The 25,225-nt window shown below is 46.9% G+C and overlaps 1 long non-coding RNA gene across 1 annotated transcript in view; it reads left to right on the top strand.

Annotated features, from left to right (window-relative positions):
- The window catches only part of LOC119952422, a 49,443-nt gene extending 28,596 nt beyond the window's left edge, over nt 1–20,847 (top strand). Inside the window, exons 2-3 of the long non-coding RNA XR_005457851.1 lie at nt 8,841–8,866; nt 19,193–20,847. This is a non-coding gene — a long non-coding RNA (uncharacterized LOC119952422). The remainder of the gene's footprint in view (nt 1–8,840; nt 8,867–19,192) is intronic.
- Nucleotides 20,848–25,225: the final 4,378 nt, after the last annotated feature.

Genomic DNA, 25,225 nt, shown 5'->3' with positions numbered 1-25,225 from the left:
TGTCTCTGACTTTCCCATCTGCGGCCCAGTAGCAAGCCACCAATCCTCAGGATCGAAGTATGTGAGGGACTGACCTGCACACCATGCTGTGTGTGTATGACTGACATAGGACAGGCAGGCCCTCCACCGCCTCCCTGGAGTGGGACCCAGAAATGAGAGCCAAGCACAGACTTTTAACATGATGCTGAATGGCCCAGGATTGTGCCTGCTTCCTGGCCCCGACTAATTAAACCTCCCCAGTCACGTGTCTCTGTTCACCCCTTTCCCACTAATCCCCCTCTCCCCCACCCCGAGTCCAAATGTATATTTTCGGTTTTGATGTTTACTACTCCCATGCTAGATCCCACTTTTACAGTTTTCCAAATGAATAAATCCCATCCAATGCTACATTGTTTAAAAAAATGTTAAGCAAGTAATCAGTCAACAATGGGCTGAATCTTCTGGTAAGGATATTAGTGAAGCTATTGGTGTTCATGATTAAGTAAATTAAACAACAAATTTCAGCATTCACACATGCAGAGTTAAACAAAGAAATCAGAATGCTGCTATCTTATTTGCCTTTCTTCGCCACAATCATTGTTACACCGGTACCTCTCTGAGACTTAGAATCATAGAATTGACAGTGCAGAAGGAGGCCATTCGGCCCATTGAGTCTGCACCAGCCCCTGGAAAGAGCATCCCACTTAAGCCCCATGCCTCCACCATATCCCAGTAACCCAGTAACCCCACCTAACATTTTGGACATTAAGGGCAATTTAGCATAGCATGGTCGTGTCTGACAAATCTGTTAAAGTTCTTTGAGGAGGTAACAAGAAAGTTAGACAAAGGAGAACCAGTCGGCGTGATTTATTTAGGTTTCCAGAAGGCCTTTGACAAGGTGCCACATGGGAGACTGTTAAATAAGTTAAAAGCCCATGATGTTAAGGGTAAGATCCTGGCATGGATAGAGGATTGGCCGACTGGCAGAAGGCAAAGAGTGGGGATAAAGGGGTCTTTTTCAGGATGGCAGCCGGTGATAGTGGTGTACCTCAGGGGTCTGTGCTGGGAACACAACTTTTCACAATACATATAAATGATCTGGAAGAAAGAACTGAAGGCACTGTTGCTAAGTTTGCAGATGATACAAAGATCTGTAGATGGACAGGTAGTATTTAGGACGCAAGGGGGCTGCAGAAGGATTTGGACAAGCTAGGAGAGTGGGCAATGAAGTGGCAAATGAAATACAATGTGGAAAAGTGTGAGGTTATGCACTTTGGAAGAAGGAATTTAGGCACAGAATATTTTTGAAATGGGGAAATGCTTAGGAAATCAGAAGCACAAAGGGACTTGGGAGTCCTTGTTCACGATTCTCTTATGGTTAATGTGCAGGTTTAGTCGGCAGTTAAGAAGGCACATGGAATGTTAGCATTCATGTCAAAAGGGCTAGAATACAAGATCAGGAATGTACTTCTTAGGCTATATAAGGCTCTGGTCAGACCCCATTTGGAGTATTATGAGCAGTTTTGGGCCCCGTATCTAAGGAAAGATGTGCTGGCTTTGGAAAGGGTCCAGAGGAGGTTCACAAGGATGATCCCTGGAATGAAGAACTTGTCATATGAGGAACGGTTGAGGAATCTGGATCTGTACTCATTGGAGTTTAGGATGAGGGGGGATCTCATTGAAACTTACAGGATACTGCGAGGCCTGGATGGAGTGGATGTGGAGTGGATGCTTCCTCTTGTAGGAAAAACTAGAACCAGAGGACACCATCTCAGACTAAAGGGACAATCCTTTAAAACTGAGATGAGGAGGAGTTTCTTCAACCAGAGGTTGGTGAATCTATGGAACTTTACTGCAGAAGGCTGTGGAGGCCAACTCATTGAGTGTCTTTAAGACAGAGTTAGATAGGTTATTTTTTATTAAAATTTAGAGTATCCAATTCATTTTTTCCAATTAAGGGGCAATTTAGCGTGTTCAATCCACCTATCCTGCACATCTTTGGGTTGTGGGACCAAAAACCACGCAAACACGGAGAGAAGGTGCAAACTCCACACGGACAGTGAACCAGAGCTGGGATCGAACCTGGGACCACAGCACTGTGAGGCCTCAGTGCTACTCATTGTACCACCATGCTGCCTGTTAGATAGGTTGTTGATTAATAAGGGGATTAGGGGTTACGGGGAGAAGGCAGGAGAATGGGGATGAGAAAATATCAGCCATGATTGAATGGCAGAGCAGACTTGATGGGCAGAGTGACCTAATTCTGCTCCTCTGCCTTATGGTCTTATGGTCACCTGCAGATCTTTGGATTGTGGGAGAAAACCGGAGTACCCGGAGGAAACCCACGCAGATACGGGGAGAACGTGCAGGCTCCACACAGACAGTGACCCAAGCCGGCAATCGAACCTGGGACCATGGTCCTGAGAGGCATGGCCGTGCCGCCCGCAGACTTAGAACATGGAACATAGAACATACAGTGCAGAAGGAGGCCATTCGGCCCATCGAGTCTGCACCGACCCACTTAAGCCTACACTTCCACCCTATCCTCATAACCGAATAACCCCACCAACCTTTTTGGTCACTAAGGGCAATTTATCATGGCCAATCCACCTAACCCGCACGTCTTTGGACTGTGGGAGGAAACCGGAGCACTCGGAGGAAACCCACGCAGACACGGGGAGAACGTGCAGACTCCACACAGACAGTGACCCAGCGGGGGAATCGAACCTGGGACTCTGTGGCTGTGAAGCCACAGTGCTATCCACTTGTGCTACTGTGCTGCCCTTGATAGGCATGAAGTTGCAGTACTTAGCTATTAGATACCCCCCACCAGAAAAGCTTTGAGCTTGCCCATTCAAGCGTAAGCGAATTTTTAATGACATGATAAACCTACATTACTACAAATAACCACTGGAATACTGAAAGCTTATATTTACAAGTGTGGGGTATTACTCCTGCATTTTCTTTCTTTCAGATACCCAAGGGGCGGAACCTGCTCATGTTGGAGAAGAACAACAAGACAGTGATAATGAAGTCTCAGCACTGTCACTTCAATTAACTTTCACAGCCGCCAGCTTAGAAGATGTCACCGCACAGATCTTAGAGGATAGATTAGAGGTGGGATCTTCACATTGTGAGAGACCAAGCCAGAGGGCAAGGTGTCACATAGGTTCTACTGCAGAGGATTGAGATGAGAATTTCAATGGGGCAGCCCACAGAATATTGCTAATTGGTATGCACAGCAAAATGCTTGACATTTCACTTTCTTCACCTCCCCGACCATAGTATTGAACTCCAAAATGCAGACAGGATTATCGCTGGAAGCTTGCTTTCATTATTTGAATTAATTTGAGCAGGAACATTTTCCAGAATAAGCACTAAGTCACATGAATAAGCAATGGACCACTGTACTGGAGATGAAGACCCACACTCCCAGGTTTTGCCTGTTGGAATGAATTTTGACACAGAAGCTGTACAGGAAGGAAACGTTGTAATTTATTTTTAAATGTCTGTGTAATCTGTATCTGCTTTTAAGAATTTGCAATAATTGTAAAGGGACCAATGGTAATTTTCTTGGATAATATGAAACACTGCTACATGTAACCCAGAGACTCTTGACCTGGAAGAGGTAATGAAGAACTTGCCCCACCCAGAGTCAACCTGTTCCTGTACAGCTAGAACACTGGCAATGTGGAAAATGGCCCAGGTATGCACTGTACACAAGAAACAACCTGATCAATTGCCACACCATCAGTCTAGTCTTAATCATCAGTGAAGTGATGGAAGGGATCATCAACAGTGCTATCAAGTGGCACCTACTTAGCATTAACCTGTTCACTGACGCTCAGCTCCTGACCTCATTTTGGTTCATAGAATCATAGAATTGACATTGCAGAAGGAGGCCATTCAGCCCATCGAATCTGCAGCGGCCCTTGGAAAGAACACCCTGCCCAAGCCCACACCTCCACCCTATCCCCACACATCCACCCTATCCCTGTAACCCCAACTAACCATTTGTTGTGGACACTAAGGGCAATTTATCATGGCGAGTCCACCTAACCTGCACATCCTTGGATTGTGGGAGGAAACCAGAGCACCCGAAGGAAACCCACGCAGCCACGGGGAGAACGTGCAGACTCCGCACAGACAGTGACCCAAGCTGGGAATTGAACATGGGACACTGGAGCTGCGAAGCAACTGTGCTAACCACTGAGCTACCGTGCTGCCCACAAGGGCAAAAGAGTTGAGCGCCATGGGGGTTGAGTGTGACTGCCCTTGACATCAAGGGCATCATTTGACTATGTATGGCATTAAGGAGCCCAAGCAATACTGAAGCCAATGGGAATCGGGGAAAAACCCTCCACTGGTTGGAGTCATACCTGGCACAGAGGAAGTTGGTTATGGTGGTTTGAGGTTAATCATCGCAGCTCCGGACTTCCGGTACCGGCCATGGAGTGAGCGGTCGCACATTTGGTAGCTCTGCTCAAGGTGGAATATTTTTGTCCTTTGAAAGAACAAAGAACAATACAGCACATGAACAGGCCCTTCGGCCCTCCAAGCTTGTACCGGTCATGATACCAACATTTGTCAAAACCCTCAGCACTTCCTTGTGCCGTATATACCCATCCTATCTGTGTGTTTGCCAAGATACCTTTTGAGCACCCTTAATGTATCTGCTTCCACAACCTCCACTGGCAACGTCTTCCAGGCAGTCACTACCCTCTGCATAAAAAACCTGCCTCGCACATCTTCTCTAAAAGTTTTCCCCACAGACCTTAAACCTATGCTCTCTGCTGACTGACTCCTCCATCCTGGGAAAGAGTGCCTGCCCATCCACTCTATCCATGTTCCTCATAATCTTGTAGACCTCTATCAGGTCACCCCTCAATCTCCGTCTTTCTAATGAAAACAGTCCGAGTCTATTCAGCCTCTCCACATAGTTAACATCCTCCACACCAGGCAACATCGTGGGAAATCTCCTCTACACCATCTCCAAGGCCTCCACATCCTTCTGCAGGTATAAGGGGTGAGGCTTTTGGATGGAAAGAGGTGTAAGAGTGCCAGGAGAAGGTGTAGCTCCTCTGGTGTGGCTGGTGGATGGATCCACGAACTAGGAGTGGGTCACAAAGAAGGGAGCTGACAGAGCAGGAGAGTCTTCGAGGTGCGCCACAGGTTAAGATGGTGGAGGGTAAGGGGCCTGTTCTGCCCGGCCAGTGGTCAATGGAGCAGCTGGTGGACTTTTTAAATGATAAGTTCAGTCAGCAAAGAAGGGAAGCCCTGGAGGACCTGGCGAAGGTGGTGGAGCCGCTCAAAGTGGGTATTAAGAAGTGGAGCAGAGGCTGGAGTCCCAGGGCCGGGCAATTCAGAATGTGGAGGCAGTGGGGGAGCACAAGGAGCAGCTCGCCTCGTTGGTGGCCGAGGTCGGGTGAGGTGGGAAACTCAAAAGAGGCTGAAGGAGAAGGTGGAGGAACTGGAGAACAACTCCAGAAGGCAAAACTTTAGGATCGTGGGGGTGCCCGAAGGCATTGAAGGAGCGGAAGCCGGCATGTATGCAGCCAAAATGTTGGAGAAGCTGATGGGGGACGGGGCCTTTGAGGTCGACGGAAAGCACAGGGCACTGGTGAGGAGGCTGCAGGCGGGTGAGCCACCAAGGGCGATGGTGGTGCAGTTGCACCTCTTCTTGGACAAAGAGAAGATTCTTTGATGGGCGAGGCAGACGAGGAGGTGCACCGTGGAAGGGAATGAGCTGTGGGTGTTTCAAGACCTGGGTAACTTTCCAGAATTGAGAATATTATTTTGCTACTCAGAGGCGGCAATGGAGTTTCTGGGGGACAATGCACTGGTAGGAAAAGGAAGACATTGAACTTTTGAGGATTTGTGAGGAGGTCCTGTTTATCGTTCTTGAAATGTTTTGGTGGGTTTGGTGATGGCGTTTTTAGGGAGCATCAAGGGTGAGTGCATCATTTCTGTTTCTTTATTTCTTGGAGGAGTGTGGATGGGAGGGAGGAGAAGCAGGGGAGTAGGAGATTTGGAGGCCTTGCTATGCTAGCTGGGTGGGCTGGTTAACAGGAATACAGTGGGGAATGGTCAGGAAGTAGGTGCAGGGAAGGGGGATGGGGCTGTTATTTTGTTTACAGGGGGAGGCAGGGTGCTGACAAGGGTGTGATTGTTGTGGCACGGTTGGAAAAGGAATGATGGCGGTGGACATCCAAGGTGGGCAGGGCGGGGAGCCCACCCAACCAGGCTGGTCACATTGAATGTGAGTGGGCTGAATGGGCCAGTCAAATCGTTGCCTACGTTGGCGCACCTGAGGAGTGTGAAGGCGGAAGTGCTTTTCTACAAGAGACACATTTAAAGATTGGGGACCAGACAAGGCTGAGGAAAGGATGGGTGGGACAGGTGTTCCATTCGGGACTGGACATGAAGACAAAGGGGTGGCGGTGCTGGTGAACAAGTGGGTGGCGTTTGAGGGGGGGATCATTGTGGGGAGATTCAGAGGGGAGGTTCATGATGGTTAGTGGGAAGTTGGAGGGGATGCCGGTGGTCTTGGTAAACAACTGCCCCTAATTGGGATGATGTGGAGTTCATGAAGCGGGTGCGAGGGATGATCCCTGACCTGGATTCACGGCGGTTGATCATGGGGGGATTTTAACACAGTCATTGAACCAAATTTGGACTGGTTGAGCCCGAAGTCGGCGAAGGTGCCGGCATGGCGAAGGAGCTGAGGGGTTAAGGGGTTTATGGAGCATATGGGGGGGAGGGGAGTGGGTGGACCCATGGAGGTTTGGCAGGCCGAGGGCAAAGGAATCTTTATATTTCTCCCATGTGCACAGGGTGTAATCCTGGATTGACTTTTTTGTGGTGGACAGGTCATTGTTGGCGGGGGTGGTCGACTCGGAGTATTCGGCGAGTATGGTTTCTGACCGCGCGCCACACTGGGTGGATTTGTGAGTGAACCGGGGGGGGGGGGGGGGGGGGGGGGGGGGGTGGAGGGGGGGGGGGGCAGCGCCCATGGTGGAGGCTGGGTGTGGTGCTATTGGTGGATGGAGAAGTGTGTGAGCGGTTAAGGGCCACCAATCGGGGCTATGTGGAGCTGAATGACATGAGGGAGGTCACTGCTGCCACACTGTGTGAGGCACCCAAGGCGATGGCTCGGGGGGGGGAGTTTTGTTTCAATTCGGGCACAGAGGGAGAAGGCGGAAAGGGCAGAGATGACAAGGTTGTTGGAAGAGATTCTGAGGATGGACAGGAGGTCCCGGAGTCAGGGTTATTGAGGGAGAGGCAGAGGCTCCAGGTGGAGTTTGGATTAGTGACAATGGGGAAGGCGGTGGGGCAGTTGCAGAGGGCCGGACCGGCATTATACGAGTATGGAGAGAAGGCGAACAGGATGTTAGCCCAACAGATGAGGAAGCAGGAGGTGGCGAGGGAGATTGGTAGAGTGAAGGACAAGATGGGAAGAATGGGGTGAATGGGGTGTTTGATGACTTTTATAGGAAGTTGTATGAGTCGGAGCCCCGGCCAAGGGGGAGGGAATGTGCCGGTTCCTGTACAGGTTGGAGTTTCCCAGGGTGAATAAGGAGCTACTGCAGGGATTCAGGGACCCAATTAGGTTGAGGGAGGTGATGGAGAGTATGCGGGCGATGTAGGCAGGGAATGCCCCGGGCTTGGTGAGTTCCCGGTGGAGTTTTATAAAAGTTTTACAACACCATGTTAAAGTCCTACAGCTTTGTTTCGAATCACTAGCTTTCAGAGCGCAGCTCCTTCATCAGGGGATGTTTGCTGATGACTGCACAATATTCAGCACCATTCGTGATTCCTCAGATACTGAAGCAGCCCGTGTCCAAATGCAGCAAGATATGGACAATATCAAGGCTTGGGGGTAACAAGCGGCATGTAGCATCATACCTCACAAGTGGCAGGTAATGACCATCTCCAACAGGGGAGGATCTAACCAGTGCCTCATTACATTCAATGGCAATCCCCCTTTTATCAGCATCCTGGGGGGTTACCATTGACCTAAATCTGAACTGGACTAACTTTAAATACTGTGGCTATAAGCGTAGGTCAAAGGCTAGTAACTCATTCCCTGACTCCCCAAAGCCTGTCAACCACCTACAAGGCCCAAATCAGGAGTGTGATGGAATATTCTCCACATGCCTGGATGAGTGCAGCTCCAAGAACACTCAAGAAGCTCGACACCCTCCAGGACAAAGCAACCCGTTTGATTGGTACACCTTTCACAAACATTCACTCCCTCCAACACCGAGAACAGTGGTATCCGTGTGCACCATCTATAAGATGCACTGCAGGATCTCACCAAGGTTCCTTAGGCAGCACCTTCGTCATAACTGTGTTGCTTGTGGAAGGTGCAAATTGGCTGTTGCATTTCCAACATTGCAATAGTGACCACGTTTCAAAATCACTTCATTGGCTGCAGAACACTTTGGGATGGCTGGTGGTCATGAAAACTGTGGAATAAATGTAAAGTTTTTTCTTTCTGCTGTGGAGCATTTATGTTCTTAATGGTTATTTGGCCAAAATGTTGGACAGCTGTCAGCACCCATACATGCTTTTCCCGTGAAATAGCACCTTGAAATGAAATGAAATGAAAATCGCTTATTGTCACGAGTAGGCTTCAATGAAGTTACTGTGAAAAGCCCCTAGTCGCCACATTCCGGCGCCTGTCCGGGGAGGCTGGTACGGGAATCGAACCGTGCTGCTGGCCTGCTTGGTCTGCTTTAAAAGCCAGCGATTTAGCTCAGTGATAGAAGTGAAAGAGAAAAAAGAACAAAAATTAGACTAACTTTACCAGTGTGTTTTCTTCAAATGTGACACATAAATCTTGCAATTCTGTTTCTCAGGAAGAAGTTGAAAGAAGACGTTCCATGTAAGTACCTGAGTGCGATTATTATATTGTTTTCTAAATTGTTCCAAAATGAAGCAGAGTTGCCACGGAAACAGCACATTGTCTGGTTGACAGGATACAATCCAGACATTTTTTCTGTTCATTTAGTGTTTAAAAAGATATTCCTTGTTGGTTAGGAATGTCAAGATGATTTAAAGTTTATCAGAGATAATTACACTTGCCACTACTTGTTTCAGCATGAGCTGAGCAACATGGGAAACCAAGTATTCACAATATCTGTTACCTGATGTCAGCTCTCCGGATTGCTTTTAATGTTGTCGGCCCTGATCCAACACCTCTTGTTGTTCTTGATCGTTGTAGGTCGCACAAGATCAGCAAATCTACAGCAATGGCATATTTTTCTGGAGTTACTCAAGCACCCGCGCTTTCCCTCTCCTCCCCTTGACCAACATGCTTCCCTTTCTCGATATATTTTGCAGGCAGTGGATTTGCTTGCTGACATCACCCAAGTCCCACCCACCACTTCCTGTGAAGATCTTTAATAATATCAGACTGAGACTATTGGTGTGAGTTTTTTAAAACATAAATTTAGAGTATCCAATTCTTTTTTTTTTCCAATTAAGGGGCAATTTAGCGTGGCCAATTCACCTACCCTGCACATCTTTTTGGGATGTGGGGGTGAGACCCACGCGGACGCGGGGAGAATGTGCAAACTCCACACGGACAGTGACCCGGGGCTGGGATTGAACCCGGGTCCTCGTCGCCATGAGGCAGCAGTGCTAACCACTTATTGGTGTGAGTTTTAATCTCTCTTTAATAAAGACACGGGGAATCTACACCGCGTAAAATAAAGAAATGTAGTTTTACTTACACATGATATTTACACTATCGGGTTCCTGTTCAGGTCGCTGCCTTATTGACCGACCTCTTCTCAGAGGTTAATAGAGATCTCCTGCCCCTTGCGGGGAGCTCGTGCTCCGGATAAACTACTGGGAGACAATCATTCCCATCCCGTAGGCTCGATGTGGGCTATTACGTTCCTCCCCCGCCGTCGCAAAGTCTGAAGGCCCTCTTAGACGACTGATGAGGCGGAGAAGGAGGAGCAGGCGGAGGACATTGAATTATTTTCGGCACCGGAAAATTGTTATTGAGCTGATGTGCCGGATTGGTCAGTATATACCTTTCCGCCGAAAGTTCCCTACGGCGGGAACGCCGTGGCGGACGATTGGTGGGAGGCAGCTGATCGCCGTCTGAAACTTCAGAGGTCTGCATCTCCACATTTTGAATGTGACCCAGAGTTTAGCCGGGTACAGCATCCCAAATTTGACTTGGTGTTTGTACAGAGCCGCCTTCGCCCTATTGAAGTCTGCCCGGCACTTGGCCAGGTCTGCCCCAATGTCTCGGTGCCCTGATCTGGTGCCCTTCCTGTGGTGATATGCATCACTGTAAATACACAAGGGGTTAATGTAAATACACGAAGACTAGCTAGACACTAGAGGGAGCACCAGAGACATCACACACAGACACTCAACCAATAGGTCAGTAAGATAGGACACGACCAATGGGCATTCACGATACACAGAGGTGACACTACCACATGAGCGCATTACACCAACCCATATAAAAAGGACACAGCACACATGATCTTCCTCTTTCCAGTGGAGATACTCAGTGAGTACAGACACAGGGTTGATTCAACACGTCATACCCACCACCTGGATTGTAGCAGACTGGTTTGTCAGTCTGAGTAGCTATAGAAGGATTAACAGTAGAGGCGAATCCAAGTAGGAGAATTGTAAATAGTTCAATAAACGTGTTGAAGTTATCTCCACGTCTGAACCTTCCTTTGTCAGAGTGAACATCAAGGAAGCAGCTTATGCTACGTCAAGAGCATAAGACATGGTACCAGTTGTGTGACTGTTTCAATCCATATAGTTACAACTCAGCAAACAGTGACAACCAGCAACGGCACCCAGGCAAGATGATGTTCGGGATTCCGGTTCCACAGCATCTCAGGTGCCAAGGCAATCTCAGTGAAAACTTGGGGTTGATTCCAGCAGAGATTCTAGATCTACCTGGTAGCATCCGACCGATATGACGCAGCATTTCCCAGTTGCAGGTCCTTGTCTGTTGGCCCAGCACAGGATTCTTTCCCGGTCCTGGTATGGGTGCATTTTGGCGATTATCGCCCTCAGCTGCTCTCCAGCTTTGTGTTTTGGCCGAAGTGACCAGCAGGTTCTGACTATTTCTGGCAGGTTGGGGAAGCTGTCGCTTCCTACCAGGTTTCCCAGCATCTGGGCCACATAGGCCGTGGGGTCTCATTCTTCGATCCCTTCCGGTAGGCCCATTTTTCTTAAGCTTTGGCGCGTGACCAGTTCTCCTGGTCCTCTATTTTTGCCTTCAGACTCCCATGCGCCGCAACCAACCTCGCTATTTCTGTCTCCAGGGTGGCGATCCGATTGCTTTGGTCGGTTAAGGCTTTTTCTAATTCTTTTTCTAATTCCCTGGGCCTCCAATCGCCTTTCTGCCTTGTCCAGGGCCACCTACATGGTTGCCATGGCATCTGCCACTTCCACCCTGACCGCAGCTTGGATATCGGTCCTTGTCTCTTCCCGATGTTCTCTTCGTTCCCTGGAGAGGAACATTTTCTATCCGCCCTCCGGTGAGGGTGAACACTGTGTGTGGTTTACCGGTCCTTCTTGCTCTGGTGTGGTCGGCGCTTCGTTGCCTCGTGCGCCTGCCATCTCGGCTGCTTGTTTTTCCTGGTTTCACCCGATTCTTGTCTCCTTACCGCATCTGGAGTTGCTGTTGTTCGGCATCCTCTCCTGTAGTATTATTACCTAGCATAAGGGAACACTTTTTTCCCCTGTTTTAGCGAGCTATTTTGGGTAAAAGAGCCTATTTTGGGGTTCCTAGCAGAAGAGTCACCTGGCGTGCGACTACTCAGCACATCCCCGTCACTGGATGTCGGGGCTTCAATAATGCTGCAAATATGGCAGGAAAATATTCAATTCTAAAAGTAAGATGAACAAGGCACTATTCATCCCATGTTCCAATCACTCTGAATTTAAGCTGCAGGACTTCCGGTGGCTGCCATGGAGCGAATGGTCGCACATTGGTGGCTCCCATTCAAGGCGGATGGTTTTAGTTTTTTCCCGCCCAAAGGGTGTAGTATTTGAGGTCAAAAAGTACAGGAATGTCCAGGGAAGGTAATACTGCCTCTGGGATGGTTGGTGCATTGATCTGCGGACAAGGAGCGGTGTGAGAAAGAAGGAGAAATTGAAGCAGGAGTCTTTGTGGTGCGCCACAGGTAAAGATGGCAGAGGGTAAGGAGGCGAGCTACCCATCCAGTAGTCAATGGAGCTGTTGGTGGAGCTCTTGAATAACAAGTTCCTGCGGCTGAGGAAAGAGGCCCTGGAAGACCTGGCCAAGGTGGTACAGCCGCTGATAACTGAGATTGAGCGAGTTGAGCAGAGGCTGGAGGCCCAGGGCGATTCAGGAAGTGGAGGAGGCGGTGGTAGAGCACGAGGAGCAGTTTGCCTCGTTGGTGGCGGAGGTGAGAGTGATGTGGGAGAGCCAGAAGAGGCTGAGGGAGAAGGTGGTGGATCTGGAGAAATGCTCCAGGAGGCATTAATGTAAGGATTGTCGGGATGCCTGAGGCATTGAAGGTGCAGAGGCCACTGTATGTGGCGAGGATGCTGGAGACATTGATGGGGGAGGGGCCCTTTGATCGGCCTCGGGAGGTGGACCGAGCACACAAGGCACCAAGGAGGTGACCGCAGGCGGGTGTTCAAATCACTCCGAATTTAATCTGCAGGACTTCTGGTGGTGACCATGGAACGAGTGGTCGCACATTTGGTGGCTCCCATTCAAGACGGGTTTTTAGTCTTTTCCCGCCCGAGGGTGATGGTGATGCAGTTGCACTGCTCTCTGTATATGGAAAAATCCTTTGATGGGCAAGGCAGACCATGAGATGTACCTAGGAAGGGAGTGAGCTGTGGGTGTACCAGGACCTGGATGAGGAGCTGGCAAAGTGGAGGGCCAGGTTCAATAGGATTAAGGCTGCCCTCTTTGGAAAGGGAGTGAAGTTTGGGGTATTATACCTGGTGAGCCTGTGGGTGACTTTCCACAAACAGGAGCTTTATTTCGAGACGCCAGAGGAGGAGTTGGAATTTATGAGGGACAATTAACTGGAATAGTATAAGGACATTGATCTTTGGAGGAGTTTTGTGTGCTTTATAACGTATTTGGGAGTGGGTATTCCGGGGCAGGTCTTGGCAGTGGAGCAGTGATAATGAGTATGCCTGTTTTTACTCTTTGGGGCTCGATGGTCAGGATCGTCAGTGTGGGGCGGGGGGAGCTGGATGGAGGAGGGGTAGTTGGAGGCCTTGTGTGGGGGCCAACATGCTAACTGGCGGGCTAGTTAAAAGAAGTGAAGTGGAGAGTTGTCAGGAGGAAGACGTGGGGGGTGGATGGAGTTGTTTTTTTGTTTGAGGGCTGGGGGGAAACGACATGGGGGGGGAAGGTTGCTGACATGGGGGTGGTTGGTGTGACGCAGTTGGGAACGGATCGATGGCAATGGACGTCAGAGGGGGTGCCTGGAGGGTTGCGTGACGCAAGCCGGGGACCAACTATCTGATGACCACCTTAACTAAGGCTAAACATAATCCCTTTAATGACGAAAGGGAAAATGCTGGAAAATCTCAGCAAGCCTGGCAGCATCTGTAGGGAGAGAAAAGAGCTAACGTTTTGAGTCCGATGACTCTTTGTCAAAGCTAACAGCATCCGCAGTAATTTGCTTATAATCCCTTTAATTATTTACACCCCAGGGAATCTTCAGCAATCAAAACACAATCACATTAGCCCCCTTTATCTGTAACCAAATAAGTGGTTGGAATCTATCATGACCTCACCCTTTACGACTCCTAATTACAGCTTAGCAGACATACGGGGCTGGATTCTCCGCCCCGCCACTTTTCTGCCTCGACCAGCCGGCGCGATTCCCCATTACGCTGGCTGGTCAATGGGGTTTCCCATTGTGGGCCTGTCCCACGCTGTCGGGAAACCCCCGGCATCGGCAAAACGGAGAATCCCAACAGCGGAGAATCCTGTCCACCGTCAAGATACCTTTAATAATGCTACTGCAACAAATATATACCGTAACCCAGGCCTTTTAAAACCTTACTACAACAGATATAAATCGCTATTTCTTACATTCACCTGTGTTCCAGAGACTCTCTGAAGGCCAGTCTTGAGAGGTGATTGGAACCATCAGCATGTGGCCAGCTACAGCCATTATATCAAACTAACAATGATCTATTTGGAAAAACAATATAAACAAGAGAATATGGAAGAGGTAGAGATTTTTTTTTAAATGTCTTGCTTCATTGCTCAAGGCAATTTAGATAGCTTTTTTTCCATACATTTTCTTTGCAAAATCATCAATTACATCATCATAGCTAAAATTTTGTCAAGGCACACTTTCCATCTTCAATATTGCAAAACTTGTCAAATGTTCCTGACTCATCATATTTTGCAGATAATTTTTAACTCTTTTCAATATAGGAAAGGAACGTTCACTTGAAGCGTTTGTAACAGATATTGTTAAAAATATTTTCAGAATGGTTTCCACAATTGGAAAGGTTGCCTGCACACCCTCACTTCCAAGTCAACTGGTGACCTCGAAGCACAGAGCTCAACATTATCAATAAAATGAATGAATTGTTTCACTTAATCTTCAAAAGGATTTGTGTCTATGTCCTCTCTGTAGAATTCACTTAAGTTCTTACTATATTTTTAGCATTTTTATCCAAACTTCTGCCAAAAAACAGACAAAATAAACCAATCATTTTCTTCAGAAATTCACTTTTACTCCGCAATTACACAATTATTGTGCCAAAAATAACATGAGCAGACTTTTTTTTAACGTGATTTCATTGTCTCTAGTTTCATCAAGAAATACCGTCCAACATTGGACAAGGTCTGCAATATTGAGATAGAAAGTGCGCCTTTACAAGATTTTAGCTATGATGATGTCATTGATGATTTTGTGAAGAAAAAGTACAGATAAAAGGCAAGCTAAATTGCCATGCCAACAAGCAATGAAGAAAGAAAATCTTAAAAATCTGTCCGTCTTCCACATTCTCTTGTTTAAATTCTGTTTTTCAAAATGAACCATTACTGGTCTGATATAATAGCTGCAGCTGGTCACATGCTGATAGTTCTAACCACCATCACTCTCAAGACTGGCATTTCAAAAAAATCTCTTCTGGGACAAAAAATGGAAATCTGCAGGCAGAGCCACTGATTTTTGACTGAACACTCGGCTCACGTGAATTTACAGCAATAACTTCTTCGATTTTGGGAGAGGAAGTAAAGAAGTACATTTTTGAAACTGCACGAGTCTCTGAAATATTCTGAATGGCAGCATATCCATTTGGTTGATTGGAGTGTTTGCTCCTGGGCTGGAGTGGCTCATTCTGTCCTGCACTGGCCTGTGTTGCAGTGATGTAGTCGGTTGATTTTTCCATCTCGTTGCTCATCAGCAAGTTCCATGTTTGCTCGCCTCAAGCCACATATCACAATGTCAGCCACCTTTACCGTCATTCTGACAAGAGGTAACTTGGGTTTCAATTCAGCAATTATTCATACAGGCATGTTTTGCAAGTTGAAAAGCACTAAAGCAGTTAAGCAGTGATCAATTTGTTTATTTTTGTGGCTTGTGCCTTTGGGTTCTGTGGGGTGAGGTTGGGCAGAGTCAGGAGGGGCATGGGAGAGGGTTGTGATTTCATGGGCGGGGGACAAATTAAGGTGAGCGCAGGGCCCCACAAAGCGTACGTTCGCCACTTAGAAAGGTGATTAGCACGGCACATTCAAGTAAAGGTCCCACTCGTTATTCCTTTTCCTACACATCATTCCTTCAACTGCCGAACCTTTCAAGTGCATCCATCCCTCTCTATTGACCTTCACATCCCCATCTGACAAACACTGAACTCAATTCACTACAATATAAAACCTCACAGAATCATAGAATCCTCGAATCCCTACAGTGTAGAAAGAGGCCATTCAGCCCATCGAGTCTGCACCGAAAAAGTACCCTACCTAGGCCCACACCTCCACCGTACCCCCGTAATCCAGTAACTCCATCTAACCTTTTTTGGACACTAAGGGGCAATTGATCGTGGCCAATCCACCTACTCTGCACATCTTTGGATTGTGGGCGGAAACTGGAGCACCCGGAGGAAACAAACGCAGACACGGGGATAATGTGCAAATTCCAGACAGACAGTCGCCCGAGGCCGGAATTGAACCCGGGTCCTTGGCGCTGTGCGGCAGCAGTGTTACCAACTCTGCCACCGTGTGATCCTCCTCCAATGTTATCCTTCCATTCTCTCAAAATATTTAATTTCTCACATTTATTATTATCTTCTTTCTCTCAGAAGAGAGCACAGAACACTAGGGGAGCTGGGAGCTGGAGCTGGGCCTCCCGTTATAGCCAGCTTAACAGCTGCAGAAGAGGAGGTGATGGAGATAAGCTGGCTCTCTGCATGCCTCGCTGTTGGAGGGTCTTCCAGCTACCTGGTAACAGAGTTAAATATAACTCACCCACATGACATACAGCACTCAATCATGTTGACTTGATGCCAGCCGTCACTGAAATATTATCTGTACAATGATGACTTAAAACTGTCTCACCTTATCACTTCCAAATATCTTTCCGCTTCCAGTAGTCCTTCAAGCACAGTAATAGAATGAAGACTCCTGCGGAGGGCACACACTCAGAGTAAGCACCGTCACTTGATTCATACTCACCCTCCACCAGTTCAGATTACACACAAATTCAGAAAGATTGCAGGAGTCTGTCTCTAGCAAAAGTCCCATGTCTCAGGCCTCCACACTGACGACCAAATCCATGGAAGGAGTGGCTACCTGCATGGACCATCAGGCATGGCGGTCACTGAGTACAGGCTGGCCCTCACCTAAGGCCTGCACACTCAGATTGTCACTTTAGTGAGGATTGAGGAAATCCAGCAGGGACAATCTCTCTAGTTCTTGGCTAGCAGCGAAGCAAGGAGGCCCCGAGTGGGAAAATGGAGAAAGGACGCCTAGAGGTTTTCGGCATGATTTTCCCTATGGGGGACAGGAAACAGAAGCTGGGACAGTGTCAGGATGCCAATCCTATCCCAATCCAATCCTATTCTATCCCCCTGGGAGAACAGTCACTCATTGTGAGTTTCAACAATAATAATAATAATAATATTTATTGTCACAAGTAGTATTACATCAACACTGCAATGAAGTTACTGTAAAAATCCCCTAGTCGCCCCACTCCGGCGCCTGTTCGGGTACACTGAGGGAGAATTCAGAATGTCCAATTCATTTAACAAGCACATCTTTTGGGACTTGTGGGAGGAAACCGGAACACCCGGAGGAAATCCATGCAGCACGGGGAGAGCGTGCAGACTCCACACAAAGAGTGACCCAAGCCGGGAATCGAACCCGGGTCCCGGGCGCTATGCAGCAACAGTGCTAACCGCTGTGCTACTGTGCTGCCCATAGGGGGCATGAAGGCAGGCTCATCATCCCATTAAGGATGTGTGGTATTATCATAACTTAGAACATAGAACAGAGAACATGCAGTGCAGAAGGAGGCTATTCGGCCCATCGAGTCTGCCCCTACCCACTTAAGCCCTCACTTCCACCCTATCCCCGTAACCCAATAACCCCTCTTTACTTTTTTGGACACTAAGGGCAATTTAGCATGGCCAATCCACCTAACTTGCACGTCTTTGGACTGTGGGAGGAAACAGGAGCTCCCGGAGGAAACCCACGCAGACACAGGGAGAACGTGCAGACTCCACACAGACAGTGACCCAGCGGGGAATCGAACCTGGGACCCTGGCGCTGTGAAGCCACAGTGCTATCCACTTGTGCTACTGTGCCGCCCATAACTGTAAGAACTGCAAGGGTTAATGAAATGTCTAGGCTAACTATTAGAAGGAGCTACAGATACAAGTATATAAGGCATTGATGCTCAGCTTTGGGGGGGAGAGAGAATCGTCCAGAGGTTAGCTAGATACAGACCGAAGTATTGATACTGTGAGTAAGAGCATATCATAGTTTATAACAGTATTAAGATTAATTGTAGATGAGTGTAGTTTATATGTTAACAATCAACTGTGTATTATTCAGAAGTATGTGACGAGTCCAAATTAGTAGTGTTAATAAATTTATAGCTTTGTTTAAGTGCCAGCTACTTTGTGATCTTTGTAATCTTGAATAATTCAACATAAAGAAGGCCACAGGATGGTGGGTGGGCTCTTGAAGCTGGAGGGTCATTCGGAAGGTCTCCCAGCTTGAAAGGAGTAGCTGTGCTGGCAGGTGAGTAAGGAAGAGCAAGCTTCAAAATAGAGACGCTCCTTCCCCAATTTTGTTCAATTTGTTAAAATGACATTTGCACCGAGACCACCACTGTGAGGAGGAGCCCCTCCTCAGAGTGAATTGTGCCTGTTCCTGCATCCAGGCAAACAGGGTTTACCTGGAACACTGTCTCCCCCCCCCCCCCCCCCCCCCCCCTACCCCCCCCCCCACCCCCCCCCCCCCCCCCCCCCCCCACCCTGGTCTGCCGCCAAACAACTTTTAATTTTCAAAATCCCACTTTTATATTTCAAAGAATATAACAAGGTATATTCCAAAGAGTATGTTTCCAGTTCTTCAGTTCTTCTCACTCCATGGGAATGCAAGCCCACGTGAAGCTAATTTGAGGAGACTCTGGCAGCTTGATAAAACCTCATGTAGCAGCAGTTTTATGGTACATCTACTGATCCAGATTTAATATTACATAAAGTGTGAGCAAATTATCATGCTTTTTGCTATGTGTGGATCTCCAAGGTTGTGTATTGATTTTCCACTTTTTTTCTCCTTTTACTATTAATAAGCCTAATTTACAATGCATGGTTTGAACTGCTTGTTCTAACAGAATGATTATTCTTTCATTATCCAAAGATAAGAACATGGTTAGTGACAATTCCGAAATCCATTATGATAACAAGATTTCTGTTACTCTCTGGGCAACATTATATTGCATGATATTGTACATACACAATCATATTTTGGTTTGCAGGAAATGAGAGATTCCTTATGGGAAAGATTTTTGACCCTTAACTATGAGATTAAGTGAGGTTAATCCAAAAATCCTGACAGAACAGTGTATGGGGCAGTATTTCCTATTCAACACCCCCTATTCAAAGCAGTTGTGGGACATATAAACACATCCAAATTGGGTGAGTAATCGTGAAATGCTTATAGTTAATGATTTCTAACTGCATTTTGTTTACATTGTTGCAGATCAGGACTAAGTGAAGCAATCCTACATTAGTACCTGACAAATCATCATGGTGATCCTGAAGCCATGTCCTCCTCCCACTTTATCTTCAGAGGAACAATAATATGTATATATAGTGGATGCCCTTGCCATTTTCAACATATTAATGGTGTAAAAATGGGGCAAATAAACTTTTGGAAGAGAAAAGTTTGAATATAAGAGATATCTACCTAATTTCCAGGCCAAACTTTACTGGGGAGATGTGCTTAAGAAGCCTGGTAGAATACATCTCGAAGAATCTTTTTGCACTTGCCTGGCCCAGATCCACCACAAAATCAGTCAGAGGCAAAAGGCATGACTCGAAATTACAAATGATAAAAAAATTGTCTTTAAACACTGAATCGAAGAAGTTTCTTCAGGAATTACTGATGGAGAAGTGTGCACTTCAGTGAATTCCACGTGTGAAGAGAAAACCAACATCGGTGTTCCTTATAAAACCAAACATTTCAAATTGATTTACGAATACTGTCCCCGTCCTTTAGGGGATGGTTGATTTTGGAATATATATTTCTGCTTAAAGAATGAATATTTATCAGCAATCTAATGAGGGAAGATTTACCAAGCTCTGCAGTGACACGAAGCTGAATAGTCATTAACTCAGCACAGCTTCAGTGATCATCCTTTCCAAATCGAGATTTGTTAATTTAGCTCCTTCACACTTTTCTTACGATTTCATCTCTGCAGAACTAGAAATCCTCCTCTTCAACAAGCAAAAATATTCACCAAATAATATAAAATTTGTGATAAACACTGCTGCTTGCAACAAAGCTGAGGTTCGGAAACAGATGTCCAAAACAGTAAGATCGGCTTGCACAATTGACTCATGTTGGTTAGAAAAGTGACGAAACTGCAGTACAACACAATAAATTTGCCCCATGAGGCAAATAGGTATTTGGAGGGAATAAAGAACATCTCCTTTGGTTCCATCTCCCGTCGTTATGTGACAAGTATATGCTGCCACTTCTAGTGACAATGGAAATGAAAAGTGGGTGTACACAATATTTCCTGGTATATCCTCTGCTACATTACTGACAATCAGACCCTGCAGCCATCTGCTTTTCTGAAACTATTCCTTCCGTACTTTGGGTATTCTGCTGCCCACTTTTGTGAAACTATTTTTCCCATCTTTTCTTAAAAATCAAGTTTCAGTTAGTAAATTCATGAGTCAAGCACAACAAAAGGAAGATCAGGGCTAGGTTAGAAGGCAAGAAAGATTAAGTCATAAAGATGTCATGGAACCTGACTCTCTCCTCTTTTTCAGCAGCATAAAACTTATCACATCTCTACCTCCCTTCATATGAAGAAGTCATATTCCACTCGAAATGTTAACTCTGTTTCTCTCTACACAGATGCTGCCAGACCTGCTGAGTTTTGCCAGCACTTTCTGTTTTTATTTCAGATTTCCAGCATCTGCAGTATTTTGCCATGAAACAAAATGCAAATAATGCGCTAATGGTTGTAGTGAAGAAACAAAGCATCGTCCCAGACTAAGTGTTCGTAGAAGAACAAAGGACAGCTATGTGTGTTAAGAATTGGGGAAAATTAAGATAAAAAAAATAAAATGGGGGTAAAATTAAAAAAATAAAGGCAGCTATCTGAAGAGATTTTGAGTGAATGATTATATCAGTGAGAAAAGCAAGTGTTTACCTATGCGACTAACAAAAAAAGGTGGGGTGGGGTGGGGTTACTGGGTTACGGGGATAGGGTGGAGGTGTGGGCTTGGGTAGGGTGCTCTTTCCAAGAGCCGGTGCAGACTCGATGGACCGAATGGCCTCCTTCTGCACTGTAAATTCTATGGCGAGGGGAAAACAGTGGGGTATAGATGAGGTAAATTCAAAGTGAGGAAATAAAGAAATTGACACACATATGCTAAAAGCAGATCCTCAGGGTAAATAACATCAAAGGGAAAGAATTATACATCCAGAGCACAATGACACAGTAGCAGCGGCTACCATCAAGCCACACCCTGCTGCAGATACAGTCTCCCGAAAACAAGTTATTGCTGAATAGCCATACCTTCAGGAAACATTCCAGCCAAGAGAGTGGTAGAGGAATTAACCAAGTTCTTTACTAGATATGGCTTACCGAAAGAGATACAATCAGATCAAGGGTCAAATTTCATATCAGGATTATTTAAAGAGACCACAAACAGCCTGGAACTCAAACAGCATAATTCATGGGCGTATCATCCAGAATCATAGGGAGGTTTAGAGAAAGACTGAATCGGTCTCATGAAGCAGCAAGGAAGCATTTGAAGATAGCACAGCAGGAAAAAAAAACAATGGCTGATAGGAGAACACTGACTTATAGTTGTGTAACAGGGGAGAAAGTGTCAGGGTTATTACATGTGTTAGGAGAACCGTTGAAAGCGAGAATTAGTGGTCCCTATTATATTAGAGGAGAACACAGCAAAATAAATTATATGGTTCTCAGGCTGGATAGATGTAAATCTCACAGAGTATGTCACATTAATGTGCTTAAGAGGTATTGGGATAGAGGAGATAAGGACAAGAATGAGGTCTTGGTAGTAATGAAGCAGGCCATTTCAAAACAGTGTCCCCCATCTCACAACATGGCCCCCGAACACCACCAAAGCTCCAACTCAACTCTAAAGGGGGTCCTCGGGAACCCCGCAACCCACCTCACACGCACAGGGCACCCCCAGGCTGGATCCACAGTGCAGGAAAAATGCCAGCCTGGCACCCTGACAGTGCCCCTGCCAGCACCACCTTGGTGGCAGGTTGGCATCCACGTGTCAGTGCCAGGCTGGCAGCACCAGGCTGGCAGTGGCAAGGTGCCTGGGTGGCACCAGCAGTGCCAAAGTGCCACCCTGCCCAGAGGGCAAGCACATAGGGGCCTCCGATCTCCTGACTCACCCTCACAAATGCTGTCCCGTCTGTTACCCGAATGTGGGGCCCAGCACTGAAAGGTGCTCGGCTAGATCAGGGGAGTGCATGTTAGAGTGGGACTAGCTGTCTCACTCTAATATGCAGATTTGTGAAATACTGATCCCACCCACAATGGGTGGGACTCAGATCGCGACATCTTGCAAGATCACATTAGATCTCATGAGGTATAGCGAGCCAGGTGGATCCCGGAAGAGGGATCTCCCGGCATCTACTGGCTATGCTGCGCCGCCTTCTGGGTGCAACATGGGCAGTAGATCGCGCCCGTTATTTTATTATTTTGGTCCAGGGACCCAAAATCGGAATGTGCCTTCAAGCAGAAGAATAGAGGTTGAAGCAGCCTGTTTGTCAGGGGACTGGTTGTTTTGGGAGAGGAGAGATTAGATTCCTTGGCACTGAGTGGATCTTAGGAACCAGTTTTGGAGAGAGTCCGATCGATTGGTTGGCTGGCAACCGATGGATTGGCCAGGGACAGTGTTCTTCCTGACACTGGTCAGTGATTAGTTTCTGCATAATACTTCCTGAGAGAACTGGGCAACAGCATTTAGACCTTGGAAGTGAAGTTCAAGAACTGCTCTATTGTTCTGAAAGCAGTGAGTGCCAGGCACATCCTTTACTGTGAACCTGAAATAATGCGGAGTCAGCAGAGAAGGTGACAACCTTCAAGCCTAGAAGGAAGAAGTATCAAAAGAAAAGCTGAACTTCAGAAAATCATCCCAGTGCATCAAATGTCTTTATTGTTTTATTTTATTAATATTTTCTTTCCCTTTCCACTATCCTTTCCCTTCTGTGTTGTTTGTCTATTTGTGTGTGTTTATTGGGATAATCTCGAATATTTTAAATAAAATCAAATTTTAACTATGTCGTGATTCCGGGTCAAGTGGAGCTGGAAGATAGCACTGCTGCCTCATGGCGCCAAAGTCCCAGGTTTTATCCCGGCTCTGGGTCAGTGTCCGTGTGTAGTTTGCACATTCTCCCAGTGTTTGCATGGGTTTCACCCCCACATCCCAAAAGATGTGCAGGGTAGGTAGATTGGCCACACTAAATTGCCCCTTAATTGGAAAAAATGAATTGGGTACTCTAAATTTTTTTTTTTAATTGGAGCTGGAATTGACCGCACGCTAGCCCTGAATGTCTTGACAATATTTGCTCCAAAATGACATTATTGAACTGAGTTCTAGTGACTAGAGTTCACCTATCATAATGTTAGAAGTCTTACAACACCAGGTTAAAGTCCAACAGGCTTGTTTCGAATCACTAGCTGAAGGAGCTGTGCCCTCGAAAGATAGTGATTCAAAACAAACTTGTTGGACTTTAACCTGGTGTTTTAAGACTTTTTACTGTGCCCATCCCAGTCCAACGCCGGCATCTCCATATCATGGCTATCATAATGTTGCCAAAGCCAGATGGAACACAAAGACCAGGGCCGAGATTCTCCCCTACCCGGTGTGTCGGAGTGGCGTGAACCACTCCGGCGTCGGGCTGCCCCAAAGGTGCGGAATTCTTCGCACCTTTAGGGGCTAGGCCCGCGCCGGAGTGGTTTCCACTCCGCCGGCTGGCGTGAACGGCCTTTGGCGCCATGCCAGCCGGGGCCAAAAGGACTTCGCTGGCCGGCCATGCGCTGGAGCATCAACGGCTGCTGACGTCATACCGGCGCATGCGCAGGGGAGGAGGTCACTTCAGCCCCTGCGATGGTGAAGGCCATGGCGGGGGCGGAAGAAAAAGAATGCCCCCAGGGCACAGGCCCACCCGCCGATCGGTGGGCCCCGATCGCGGGCCAGGCCACCGTGAGGGCACCCCCTGGGGTCAGATCGCCCCACGCACCCCCCAGGACCCTGGAGCCCGCCCGCGCTGCCAATCCCGCCGGTACCAGCGGGGGGGGGGGTCGGAGAATTCCGTCCTTTGTGTGGACTTCAGTAAAGTGAATGGCCTTACCAAGAAGGTTTTGTTTACTGTAGCACAGTTGGAGATTGCATTGAAAGAGTTGGAAAGTCTAAATGAATCTTAAAAATAGACTTGCTAAAGGGGTATTGGCAAATACCTCTGTCCGACGGCAAAAAGAAAATTTCAGCATTTGTGGCACCAAATGGACTTTGTCAAATTTGGTTCTGCTGTTCAGGATGAAGAACGCACCCACAATATTTCACAGACTAACAAATAAAGTTATTCAAGGACTGAGTCATTGTGCAGTGTGCATTGAAAATTTAGTGATGTTTAGTCAAAGTTGGGAAGAATATCTGCAACACTTAAAGACCTGATTGAATGCTTAAATAAGCTAATCTAGGCATGAATTTGGCAAAGAATGAATTTGCTAAGGCTCAAATTTCATATTTTGGACGGCATGGCGGCTCACTGGTTAGCACTGTTGCCTCACAATCGTGTGTGGAGTCGGCACGTTCTCTCCATGGCTGGGTGGGTTTCCTCTGGGAGCTCCGGTTTCCTTCCACACTCCAAAGATGTGCAGGTTACGTGGATTGGCCATGCTAAATTGCTCTTAAGTCTCCAAAGGTTAGGTGGGGTTATGGGAATAGGGCTGGGGAGTGGGCCTGGGTGGGGTGCTCTTTCAGAAAGTTGGGGCGGACTTGATGAGCCGAATGGCCTCTTTCTGCACTGTAGGGATTCTAGGATAATGGGACATTGTCAAATGGCTCCATGAGATGTGAAAACACAGGCCATTTTTTGATTTTCCAGAACCTACAAGAAGAAAAGAGATTTTAAGATTTCTGAGAATTAGTGAATTACCTAATCAGACTGAGACTAAAATAGTAGATGCCCAGCAGAATAGATGAAACCTCTGTCTCCTATGCATCCTATTAATTCAGCTCTCATACATTCACAAACATAATTGAAACTGCTGTTTAAGCAACCCCCCTAAATCATGTCATTTGTATTATGCTACTTGATGTTTAAGATAGTGCTCAGGCGAATATTTTCCTTTGTATTGTGATTGCTCGTTTATCTATTCTACCATTTACACCTTTCCACAGACTTTGTTTCCTGCTGTGATCCGACAATATTTCAGCCGATAACACGCCAGTTTAGTGCGATGTTTAGTGCTATGGAAAAACAACTTCTGCTTGGCAACATGCT

The sequence above is a fragment of the Scyliorhinus canicula genome, chromosome 17 (assembly GCF_902713615.1).
Source record: "Scyliorhinus canicula chromosome 17, sScyCan1.1, whole genome shotgun sequence".
Taxonomy (NCBI): domain Eukaryota; kingdom Metazoa; phylum Chordata; class Chondrichthyes; order Carcharhiniformes; family Scyliorhinidae; genus Scyliorhinus; species Scyliorhinus canicula.
Note: the sequence above shows the minus strand (reverse complement) of the source record. Positions and strands in the feature narration are given on the sequence as shown.